Source organism: Falco cherrug, chromosome 8 (assembly GCF_023634085.1).
Source record: "Falco cherrug isolate bFalChe1 chromosome 8, bFalChe1.pri, whole genome shotgun sequence".
Lineage (NCBI taxonomy): Eukaryota > Metazoa > Chordata > Aves > Falconiformes > Falconidae > Falco > Falco cherrug.
In genome coordinates, this window is record NC_073704.1 from 47,172,912 (window position 1) to 47,185,794 (window position 12,883).

Consider the following 12,883-nt stretch of genomic DNA (forward strand, 5'->3'; position numbering starts at 1 on the left):
AATGCAAGAAACGAAAGGCTGTTTATACTTTCCCTCTTTAACAACAAACATTTATAATGAAGATGTTGTAACATCTGTTAGGTCATTTACACATAAATACATTCATAAGAACTACAGTGGAACTTCCATTTACTGGAATATAAAAATCCAAAAACAAAACCAAAGAAAACATTTACTTCTGTAAAAGACTGACTTACACAGTCGAAGCCTTATTCACACTTGCTAAATCTAACTTTTAATAAAAATGGGTCATGAGTCCCAATTAAGTGATTGGTAGGTTAAGTGTTATCTCATTTAAAGAAACTTGGCTGAAAGCCTTAAGAAATCTCATTTAACTCTAGAATGTACCTACCTGAGCTTGACTGTTAGAGAACCTGTTGGACTGACAATGCTAAAATTAGAAATGTTTGACAAAAAAGTAATCAAGAACCTACGTGTGGTAAGAAAGCTGTGAATAAAGATATATTTGACTCTAGTATCTTATATAATTACTAATCTGACTTTGGCTTTCTGCTCAATTATGGCATTGGCAAAGCTAACTGGAGTATACTTTAAAATGGTTAAATATCTACATGAACAATTGCATTAATGTTTAAATACCCTCAGTCATTCTGCCCTGTACCTTTTATACAAAGAAAACAGTATAAAAAAAAAGTCAACAGTTCTTTATAACTGAGCTTTCTGACTAAAAAGTTAGACAATTTTTCAAATACAACATCCAACCCAAGAAAACCAGAAATAATTACACATATTTATTCTTCCATATACTTCATACATTTATGTTATACCAGCAATACAGTTTTTAAAAAATAATTTTGCTTGATTCTGTTTGTCTCCCAACTCAATTCAGTTCTGCATATCTAATAGGACAAATGATAACAAAGCTCTTGGATGATAGCAAGTATTAGCACTGCCCAGTGAAGTGATTTTATGTCTCTATTTAGATGATGGCTCCAAAAGAGATGTTACATGTCTGATTTTAATAAGTTAATAGAATCACATACCTACTTTATATAAAAGAGAATAAAACCAGGAGTTGGGAGCACACAGCTGAGTCCCTGAGATCCCAGCCGAGCTACAGTAGGGCAAACTTGAAGATTTGTCATCACTCAGCAGCCCATCATTCAAGTTTTGTAATAAAATAATACTCCCAGACATTGAATCCCACTCCCAGATTGTATGGGGGTATAGTCACATTCTTCTTTTCCTTTCTGTTTGTTGCAAGGATCCATTCTCTCCTGCTGTACGCTTGACTGCAAGCTCTAAGAAACAATAATTCTATTTTCACTGTGGCTGGTAACATCCACTGTTAAATATGTTTCTACATACCTTCTCAAAATAGGGCTTACACATATATGTACACTGATAGTTTGGTACTTGAACACAACCAAGGCTTGTAGGTCCTACTGAAACACAAGTAATTGATTACTGTAATAACCTGGAACCACTTCAGGAACTCTGAATGTTTCCATTAATCCTCGGCCAAACAATGCCTACCTGGCCTAGTCAGAATAAATCCTGTATTCGGAATACCTTAAATTCCACGGAGGAAAAAAAAAAAAAGCTCTAGGATTATGAATGCATTATCTCAAATGTCACTTCAAATTCACTGAAGACCTGTATCACAGAAGGAATTTGCTGTGAAAAAAGCAGGGAGGAGAATGCGAGTGCGAGCAACCGGGGAAAAGAAAGGTGTGAGCAAGCACATGGGGGGTGGGAGAAGTGGGAGAGAGTAAGTATAAGAGTGAGCTTGAGGCATCTCCACAGGATGCTACAAAACTTCTTTTGGAGCTGCAGTTCTATCTCCATTGAGACTTTGGGATTAACACTGGCTGACCTATGGGCCTAAAATCACCCCAAAGTTCAGAAAATCAGTTTGATTTTTTCTTGTAGCTAGAGAAAGTCACACCTTGAGCATATCCTGCGAGTCTTGGTGTTGTACAGTAAAGCTCCCAGTTCTGTCATGAGAGATTGTTAAATTCCCCAAGTCCAAATTCAGTGTGTTTTCTCCTCTTTTAAGATCAAGATATGAATTCTTTCACCGCAGCTCCGAAAATTCGTAATGTATCCTTTGCCTGTTTGGAGAGCTTAATCCCTTCTTAACAGCTGATGTCTGTTGATGCAGTTTTTCTTCTGTTTCTTTTCAGCACAGTACAATGTAAGTGTGCATTGCTACGGATGTCCTGCTGCCCACCCCACCACCTCCACAACCACACCAGTACTTCAAAAGCTGTCAATCCGTCTCTGGAGTTGAATATTGCAGTGCAGTTCCCCGGTTTTAAATGCTTAAATATAAAACAAAACCTATATGAAATATAAAAAGCGTATGATTCATGAAATAAGGAAACAGTAACTCGATCATAACAAATATATTTGACCTTTAAAGTAGTAACAACAAACATTAAAAACACTCAAGTTCTCCTTTGCTGCCAAGTTTATTTTCCTCATAAGTTGTGCCCCATTATGCTACAATAATCCTTCATTATTCCAGCACAATAATGCACAGTCTATCGTCTACCTATAGTTGTCTGGTGTCTATTTAGTTTTATAGCAAGCAAGCAATTTGAGAATATGGTAATAAAGCCTCAATCACAGTAATGATGTATGATGGGCTGTAATTTCTGTGTGCTAATGGTTTACAAACAGTATCACAATGATGACGGGAATCTCATTGATTCATTATATGAGTGCAATAATATCAAAATGACTTAATATAGATCACTATTTACTCATGCACATACTGATAACAACCTCTATATATTTCTATATACAGATATATAGAAATAAAATTAGTATTACTCTTTCCACATAAAAGTTCACACGGCACAAAACATTTTGTGTTGAGTTTCCTAAATCAATGTTTAAAGTTGAAATTACTGCATTGAACGGGTTCTTTGAAAAGCAACCCATTGATTTTAATCTGCTTGAAGCAATCAATTACTCCCTGTCCTCTTTATTCCAAACTGTAATGAAAACTAAACTGCGTTGTCTTGAAAACTAAATGTGAAGATGATCATAAACAGAATTTAAACTCCATGGATTATTCATATCTACCCATTTAGATTTGCCATTTCCATTATGAGTACATTTGCCATGAGCATTTAATGGACATCTAAAAGGGAATTCATTAAAGCAGGAGCTGTTGGCAGCACTTATGGGCTTCAGACTGCTTTATGTTTGCCTTTAATAGCTCACTATTATAAAAGTGATATATTGTGTTCATCCCATTAGTAGTTTGCAGAAAGGTCTGTAAGACATAACAAATCCTTTTGAGTATTGTCAGAATCAAAACTAAATCACAGGGTACTTTTTTTTTCCAAGCAGCATTATTACGACCCCAACAATGTACCATTTTAGGTCATTTAAACTTTGATGATCTTAGCCAAGTAAGAATTTAATGACCCTACAGACAGTTTGTTCTTTTTTTAATGACACACGCATGAATTATTAATGCTGTCTCAAATGCACAGATTTTTAAAAACTTGTCATAACTATTAAGGTTAAGCATGCTTAAAAATGAAACATGTTTTCTCAAAAGTATTTTCTCACTTGCTTCGGGCCAAAGTAGCGTCAAGGCAAGTAGGAAGCTTACTGCCACCAACCTGTAGGTGAAGACACAGAAGAGCAAGTAGCCCTACACCCACCTGCTTCCCTTCCCCCTGGCCCCCAGAGATGACCAGAGGGGGTCCATGTGCACAAGGTACTCGCTTGGCAAATGAAGAAAGGAAAAGGCAAACCAGAACAAAGTTAAACCGCCTCATAATCAACTGCCAAGAGTAATCCGCGGTTCTCCACAGAAACACCCGTATATACCATAGCTCAGTTCTGCCTGACAGTTCCATACGCCTCTAGAAATAACATTGCAGTTTAGCATCCAAGTGTATTCAAGCTGGCAGTATGAAAGCGTTACTGTAATTAAATCTTTATAGAATAGAAAACAAACAAATATTTGATCACCAGAACTATTACCACCACCAGTCCATCACACTGAATACAATTCTGTTAACATGTGCTCCCTCTGCTGACTTTCTAGTTGTAAGACATACTACATCTTTCCCAATAATGCTATTTATTTATTTATTTGTAAAGAAAATGGTGGCTTTCACAACATGTACAATTATAAAAAAAAAAAAAAAGGATTATCACAAGTACTAATAAATATGAATCATAAATCGTCTCTCTGATTCTAGATATTTACTTTGCAAAATATGAACTTGATTTAAATCCCAGTTGTTTAGGAGAACACCCTTCTTCCTTAGCTTCAAACGGTACTGGTAGCTTTACAAAGAAGTCCTGCTACTACACCAAATTTAACCATAGTACCACGACAATCAGAAATCACTTACACAGAAGGGCTGTATAAACTTAAGTCAGTTGCAAAGCCTGTGTAGATAGAACAATTCTCTCATATGATGAAGACTATCACTATACTTTCAGCAGGCAACTTCCCCGAACGATGATGATGTTGAGGAAGTAAGTGGCATTTATCACCTATCAATGACTTTCAAAGGTAGCTGACACAGAGCAAAGGACTTTGCCATGTTCAGAAATTCCTGATTAGTACAAGAAGAATGAAATTATTAGTATTAGGAAACAATGCAGAGAAGCAACTGGCCATTCTCACCTCATTGCATTTGAACTTCCAATGATCATCATTTACTGGAAAGTTGGTAAGTTAATAAATTTCTCTCTGAATCAAAAGGCTACATACAGTAATACACTAAGATAGGCACCTGCAAGGAAAGATAACAGATACCCTTATCTACGAGATAGGTAGATGGAAACACAATTGCTAGTGAATTATTTCCTTTGTGGCTGTTGGCTACTGAAAATCCAAAAATCCCTTCCCTGACCTAGGAACAACTAATTGATCTGCCCAGGTCCCTCTGCAGAGCCTCCTGCCCCCGGCACATCAGCTGTCCCCCAGCCTGGTGTCCCTGCAACCCGCCTGGGGGAGCGCCCCGTCCCCTCGCCCAGCCCCTCGGTAAAGATGTTAAAGGGACGGGCCCGGCCCTGAGCCCTGGGAACCCCCCGAGTGCCCGGCGCCAGCGGGATGTGACTCCATTCCCCACCGCTCTCCGGCCCGGCCGCCCAGCCAGACGTGTGGATCCCAGCCATCCCCAGAGACTGCTGTGTGTCTAAGTGGCGTAGCAGGTCGCTGACCATTTCTCCTTGGATTATGGGGGCTTCGTTCCACTCCCCATCCCTGTCACCCAGCTCAGGGGGCTGAGACCTTGAGAACAACTGGTCTTAGGCTGTCAAAGGCTGAGGCAAATAAGTCATTAAGCACCTCAACCTTTTCCTCATCCTTTGTGCCTATGTTTCCCTCCACATCCAATAAAGGATGGAGATTCTCCTTAGCCCTCCTTTTGTTTCTAATGTATTTAGAAAAAAAATTTTAATGTCTTTTACAGCAGTAGCCAGGTTAAACTCTAGCTGGGCTTTGGCCCTTCTAATTTTCTCCCTGCATAACCTCGTGACACCCTTGCAGCCCTCCCGAGCTGCCTGCCCCTTCTTCCAAAGATCATGAACTCTCCTTTTGTCCCCCAGTTCCAGCCAAAGCTCTCTGTTCATCCAGGCCGTCTGCCCCGCTGCTGGGCTTTCAGCTCATGGGCACAGCCCGCTCCTGAGCCTTGAAGTTTCCCTTCTTGAAGAATGTCCAGCCTTCCTGAACACCTTGGCCCCTCAGGACTGTCTCCCAAGGGACTCTGTCCACCAGGCACCTAAACAGGCAAAGTCTGCTCTCAGGGAGGCCAAGGTAGAAGTTCTGCTAACACCCCCCTTCCTTACTTCTCCAAGAACTGAAAACTATCATCTTGTGATGGCTATGTCCAAGACGCCCTCCAACTACCACATCTCCCACCAGTCCTTCCCTGTTTGTAAGCAGCAGGTCCAGCGAGGGATCTCCCCTGGCTGGCTCACTGACCTGCCGTGTCGGGCAGTTCTCTTCCACACTCCAGGAACCTCTGGACTGTCCCCTCTCTGCTGTGCTGTATTTCCAGCAGACATGTGGCAGGATGAAGTGCCCCCTGAGAACAAGGGCTAGCGAGTGAGACTTTTCCCAACTGCTTGTAGAACATTTCATCTGTTTCAACCTCTTCATCCTGGTTGGGTGGTCTGTAACAGACTCCCACCATGACACCTGCCTTGTTGGCCTTTCCCCTGAATCTTACCCCTACTCAACCACAGTCACCATCGCTAAGCTCTAGGCAGTTTAAACACTCCCTAAGATACAGGGCTACCCACCACCTCTTCTTCCTTGCCTATCCCTCCTGAAGAGTTTGCAGCCATCCATTGCAGCAGTCGAGTCATGCGAGTTATCCCACCATGTTTCCAAGATGGTGACTATGTCTTCCTTCTGCAGGATGGCTTTCAGCTCCTCCTGTTTGTTGCCCATGCTTGGGACACTGGCATAGATGCACTGCAGCTGTGCTATTATCTCCCACTGGCACGCCACCCTCAGGCTCACCTCTAACGAGCCTGGTTTATACCAACTTCCAAGAAAATGCAGAAGTCTAAAATGATGGGATAGATATATACAAGGTCCCCGGGTCTGTATTAGACCATTAGAAAAGCTGCACCTGGGACTTACGTCTCTGTAAGAAAAGATGGCATTTCTGTAACATCAAAGGGAAGCACTACATCTCATTCTCATGCAAAAAGCCAGTAATTTGGAACGACTCTCAATTTGGATGTATGGCTGAACGTGGGCAACAGTGTACGTGAATAGAACGATGTATGTGCGCTGCAGCTACATGAAGTGCTGGACTCTAGTTCATGGAAACTTACTAGAGAACACACTTCCTGCAAGAAAGTTACAAACTGTCATAGATTGCACTTGGAAAATTATCCAGTGCCCTGTATAGCCAAGATCATGAAACCAGAAAAAGTAGATGTATCATTTTCAATCCTGATCTTAGTTGAAATCATTGATTTCATAGCATGCTACGAACACCTTCAAGAGAGTCTCATTAGTCAAAGTTACAGAATCCAATACTCTGTTTGAAGCGAGAGCTGAAGACTGTATATTTAAGGAAGACCATGGGAATTCCTAAACTTCAACACAGTCATACTGTACACATGTTCAAAATGGTTGACAAGAGATGTGAAAGGTTTCCAGCCTAGGCAGTTTGGCCTTGCAAGATAAGTTCATGTCAATGTCTCAAAAAACTTTTGAAGAAACAAGCTTCTTTAAAATATCCATACCAGCCCCACAGACTCCTAACTGAGGTTGCTCATCTCTCATTGCTTAATATAATCCTCACTGGCTTACCTTACTTGGATGGAAAGTACACTTAAAGACACTGACCTGTCACCTGGACCTTTATGAGTGGTCCTGGATCTGAAGGTGACAAGCCAAATTTTCCCTAAGGAGGAGAATGATCCAAGGTAGGTCGGTTTACAAGATGACAATTTTCTGTGCAACACATAGAAGGAAGTAATAGAGTAGCAATGGATTCACTTTCCTATTTCTGGAGAGAAAAATCATCTATGGGTAACCTCTAACATCATGCCTTGTACGCTTCTTTAGTTGTGACCTGCAAAGCCAGTCAATCACATCAAAGAAAAAAGACTCCATATCTATTATTTTTAAAGTATTTTCCCAGTTAAACTTTGAATTTCTTAAACTTTAAGACAACAAAAAGATCTGGTTTATCTAAGAAAACTCTCCTGCTTTTCCTAATAGTACAATAAAATAGGATGAAAAATGCAAATGATCCAGATACTTAGTGGAAAGGAAGGGGGTGGGGTGGAAACATTAGATTTCATCACTCAGCCAGCCTGGCCACCTTCCCCAAGCAAATTCTGAATAGTTTCAGAATACTGCTGGGCTAATAAACTCGCATACCAATGCCATTTAACTGTCATGGTCTTTCAGTCTCAAAGTTAGGTAAAATTTTGTTTTTAATTTTTTGCTCCAGGTTTTCAAGGACATACAATATCGCTCTCAAACTTTCACACCAAGAGCCCTAATACAGAAACTTGAGAAAATGCTGGCTGCCTTAGTTCCTGAACTCGCTAGGTCAACTGAATAGAAAATAAGGCCTTAAATAGCAACTCACAGAAAGCTGACCAAATTTCTCAGAATTGCTAAAATTCTTCCTACCCATTTTTAAATAAATATATTTGCTGAAGGAAGGATAACTTCTGAGTAATACTTAAATATCTTATGAAAAATAAGTAGTTCTGTTGTAATGAATAATCACTGTACACATGTTCTACACTCAGAATTATCTCAACAGAAATAAAAAATTCTTCACTTCAGAATGATTCCAGATCTTCCTTTCACTCCCACTTTTATGACCGTTCGGGCTGAGGAAAAAAAGCCCCATCCCTATCCTACTTTTAGGTGAATGACTCCACCGTTGAACTGCAGTATATATTTCCAATGAGCACTGAAACAAGTACTACTTTAAAAAGGATGAGAAAAATGGGTTTAAAATACCTAAAATTCAGATGTACATGAAAGTCACTCACAATTTCTCTGCAGTGATCTCTGCTTTTCAAAATCATTTCATTGACTACTTCTAATGACAGGAACAGAAAAAATTCAGGTTTTGAACTCTGAGGGCTTACTATAGAAAAAGTAAAGCTTAAAATAGTAACTAAGAAGAAACTCACCAAAGCAACTGACTTAAAATGAAAGGATCTTACTAGTATATTGAAAGAACCTGCACTTAACTGATGTTTGGATAGACATTTTCAACTGTTGGTTTCATGTGTTCTTAGCCCAAGAAGTCCATTCTCTTAGAAAGGTATGTTTTAGGGATTTCACATGTCCACCTTGTAATCAAAAGAGGGACTAAGCACAGTAGCCAGAAAAATTAAAACTAATTTACACCTTTCTCTCACAGAGATCTTCCAATTATAGCATGAACCCTTCAATCTCAACTGAGAAAGAGAAATTCCCCTGCAGTTACTGATCATCTGATCACCAACTATCAAACAAGTTTTATTGCCTCCTATTTCTATTAGAAATTAAAAACTATTGTTTCTTCTGTGTCCTTAGATCTCTTCAATCAATCAAGCTGAAGCATAAGACTGTCTATTGTAGTTATGCAGACCAGTACAAAAATATTTTCAATATTCTCTTAATTTTTAAAGACTGTACTGAGTAGCATTAAAGGTCTAGTAAATACCCATCTTACTAGATGGCTAGTAAGTCCTCAAGACTGAAAGGCCACAGCTGTCGGGCTAGTCATTAGGAAGCAACGCTGCTGAAACCATTTGGAAACACAGATTTAAATTCTGAACCTCATCATGTCTGAAGTTTGATTCATTTGACATTAGTAACAATATACACAAGGTAGGCAGATAATAAATTATAAAGAAAAAAATTGATCTGTCTATATTTATGTTAATGGAATACAGCAGGAGCAAGCTAAGACCGCCTAACATCAACAGCAGAGACATCAAGAAATACCTTATGGTTCAACGCTGTTTTCTGTATTTGTAAACAACTTTCACTTAACCCCAACTTTACCTAGAGTATCTTAATTCACTAGAGTATATCTCTAATTTGCTGAAAGCACTGGGAAAAGAGTGCAGGCATTATCAAAATATTTGGACGAGCCATGACCTGAAACACAAGTAAGAACAGAAGAACATGCTGGAAGCCCCTTCCTTGGCTGAGCAAAATGCAGTTTCTGCAGAGACTTCTGTGCAAACTTTGCTTGGTAAAGTTCTTTTCACACAGATGTAAAATGAAGGACATAGGTACAACACCTCATCTGCCTCAGAGGAAACTTTCACTTAATTCATCACGAAGCATTTCACAACGATGTGGATGTTTTCTTTACTATGATAATCTCAGACAGCACATCAGGCCGTTTACATAAGGCATGTGAAGCCAAGAGCAGTCCAAATAAAAAAAACAGCCCTTGATTCAGAAATCTGATGACTTCATCAACCTGGAAAGTTTCCAGATCAAAGGAACTGCAAAACAGAGGAAGTAGCTGAAGCCTCATTTATATCTCAAACCCCAAAAGGTTTCTTGTACTATATCCTGGATATGACTGCTGCTTCTCTGCAGGAAAAACCCTTTAGGAATTCAGCTCCATTGACTTCATCTCTTCCAGAGTGGAAGTGATGTATTGCTGGTTAGATTGGATGGTTAGGTGACAACAGCTTGATGAAAAGAGACAAAGTTTTCTGTATACGCTGCTCCACAAATACTTGTCGTCTTCATTTTTAAAGGATCAGCTCAACATTGATCTTTCAATACAAATACATAAAAATAAGTCTAAAAAGCATTAAAAAATATATTAATAGACCATCCTGATAGGAATGCAAATTATCCAATCCTGTTTAATTAAAAAAACCAGGAACAGTGATATGACAGGAAGAGGTAAAAGGAGAACAGAATGTTCTTTGCAATTTTGGATTATACCAGAACTTGTGACTATAAATAAAAGCAGAAAATAGTCCAAGTGACTGACAGTTTACATGCAACTTTTAACACAGGTCAGAAACTGCACTTTTTTGTAAGACCAAAACCAAATGACCCGGAGGTCACAAAGAGTGGAGTTTTGTACTTTATCTACTCAATTACCACATTTGTTTCACATATAAGAATAGAAAATGTCAGCGCATAAAGCTACCTGGAAAGATTACTACTTGGGGTATATACTTTATCAGGAAAAAAAATATCTTTAAAATGAAAAATTAGTGCTCTAGAACAATTACTATTTAAGAACACTGTTGTACAAATACATATTCCTCATATAAATCTAAAATTATAACACTAATCTGAAAGAAAATCTAGAGGATCATCTAGAGGACTGTTTCAGAAATATACTAGTTGCTGGTAACTAAGTTAAATTCTTCAGCAGTTTTGAAGGAGATGATAAACAGCTGATCAGCTAAAATCAAAAACCCTTTCAGCATCACTGACCAGAGCAGACTATGAACATAGTACCTAAACTTCAACCAGTATCAGCAAGAGTAATCTAACCTCCTAGGATTTCAATGTTTTGTTCTTTTTTGACAGACGTACTTATCATGTTTTACTTTGCATATTTTTCCTCTCTGAATTACGCAAATACGCAATAAGCAATTTCATAATTAAGTTTAGCTTGAGTCATAAAAATTGCTGTAGTCTAATATTAAAGAATTATTCACTCTGCTGTGAACTCTGATGGTTAATTTACTTACTGCAAGGTCTGGGAAATTAATTCATTAAGCTACTTAAATAATGAGGACATGAGGCCAACATACCGCAACAAAAACAATATATTTTAAATGAGTAAGTCACAAGACAGCATGGTGGGTTTTTTTTATCCCAAGATGCCCTATCTGCTATTTATTCCTTCTCACTAAGTTGGTATCAGATATACAGCAGAAGTGGAAAGGTCCAGCAGCTATAAGTTACTCAGAGCAGAGAATCTGCTTGAGGTGAAATAACTGAATTTTTAAACAAAGAACATAACATAATAAGTGCAAACAATATAATAAACACAAAGTAGTATTTACTGACGTGGGCAGAAAACACAAATAGTGTCATTACAAATGAACCCAGTCATCAAAGACAAAGCAGAGGCAGGGAAGCCCAAAAGCAGATGTACGTGAGAGCAAAATTTGAAACCACCTTTGTAAAATAGGAAAAGGAATTCTATTAGGCTATGTCAGATAAAAATCACTAAGCTACGTGATAGTTCCTCCGTTCCAGAAAAAAATTAAATACACTTGCATTCAAAATAAGATGAAAAATGTTGAAAGATTGATTCTCTGTAACGTGTATCTCCCCTCCATCAGCATTTCCTAAATCTCAATTTCCAAGACAGGTAAGCAAATTAAACAAATTAATGACTATAACTCACATACCAAGGGAACAGAACACAAAGCTAATTGATACAAATACTTAAAAAGTCAACTATTACTATGCCTATTTTGCATATAAAAACAGAATGTGGAAAAAAAGGGTATTTCATTATAGACCCAAATATCACATGTGTGGAATTAATTACAGGTGACTTAACTGAGTTTTGCAAATGAACCGCCAACCTAACTTGACAGGAAATTTCATGTTCTTCAGTCAGCACAAATACTAGAAATTTTCAGAAAGCAAATCAATGGCCAGACTCAATCTCATTTCTCTTTAAAACATACTTGTGATATTACTAGGAAAGTCTTCCTTATTCTCTTCTTAGCATGCAACAGGGTTTTTTTTTTTTGTGGTTGAATTCCCGTACTAAATTGTCAGAAACATAACTCTACCACAAGAAAAATGAATCATGTTTGCAGTATGTTGTGAGATACTGTACCGCTGTTTTATCAGCATTTTGCTTTTACCACAGCTTCTCTCTTCTCCTGCCACCAGTTCAATCTGTTCTGGGTACTTGGATTAGAAAAACAGTAGTCTCTCAAATCACAAATTATATTAGCATCCAAATAACCCAATCATATATTTGCCAAATACTTAAGAAGCCAATAATTTGGAGCGGAAGTAGGATTAGTTTTTAAGTCCGCAAGTGATGGTATCAATTCTGAAACCTTTAAATATTAGTTTACAAATATTGCTTATAGCTTAATAGCGTCATAGACGTAACTTCACAAAGATATTGGCTCTAGACAGTAATTATATCCTCAGCCTAATGTTGCAGTTAATGGACATACACATTTCAATGATAATTGCAATGCCTGAACATGATAATGTGCCTTTATTAGCAGCTACAAAATAAAGCTCAGTTACAGCCAAGTGCAGAACTGAACTATGCTAATTATTTATTTTTAGGTTTGTCTGATTTGTGTTATAAAATTCTAAAATAAAGCAGCACAGCACTTAAACCAGTGCTTTAACTGTAAACATGTGATTAAATATCTATATAAAGATTCATGCAGGCAGTGCTTTAACTGTAAACATGTGATTAAATATCTATATAAA

General features: G+C 38.2%; 1 protein-coding gene and 1 long non-coding RNA gene across 2 annotated transcripts in view; both read right to left on the reverse strand.

The window, feature by feature from the left end:
* The window catches only part of RANBP17 (RAN binding protein 17), a 160,931-nt gene that overhangs the window by 114,540 nt on the left and 33,508 nt on the right, over positions 1-12,883 (reverse strand). The window lies entirely within an intron of this gene.
* On the reverse strand, positions 740-11,937 carry LOC129736618 (uncharacterized). Its single transcript, XR_008733500.1, has 2 exons — positions 4,625-11,937; positions 740-2,304 (listed from the first exon to the last, which is right to left on the reverse strand). It is a non-coding gene; the product is annotated as an uncharacterized LOC129736618 (long non-coding RNA).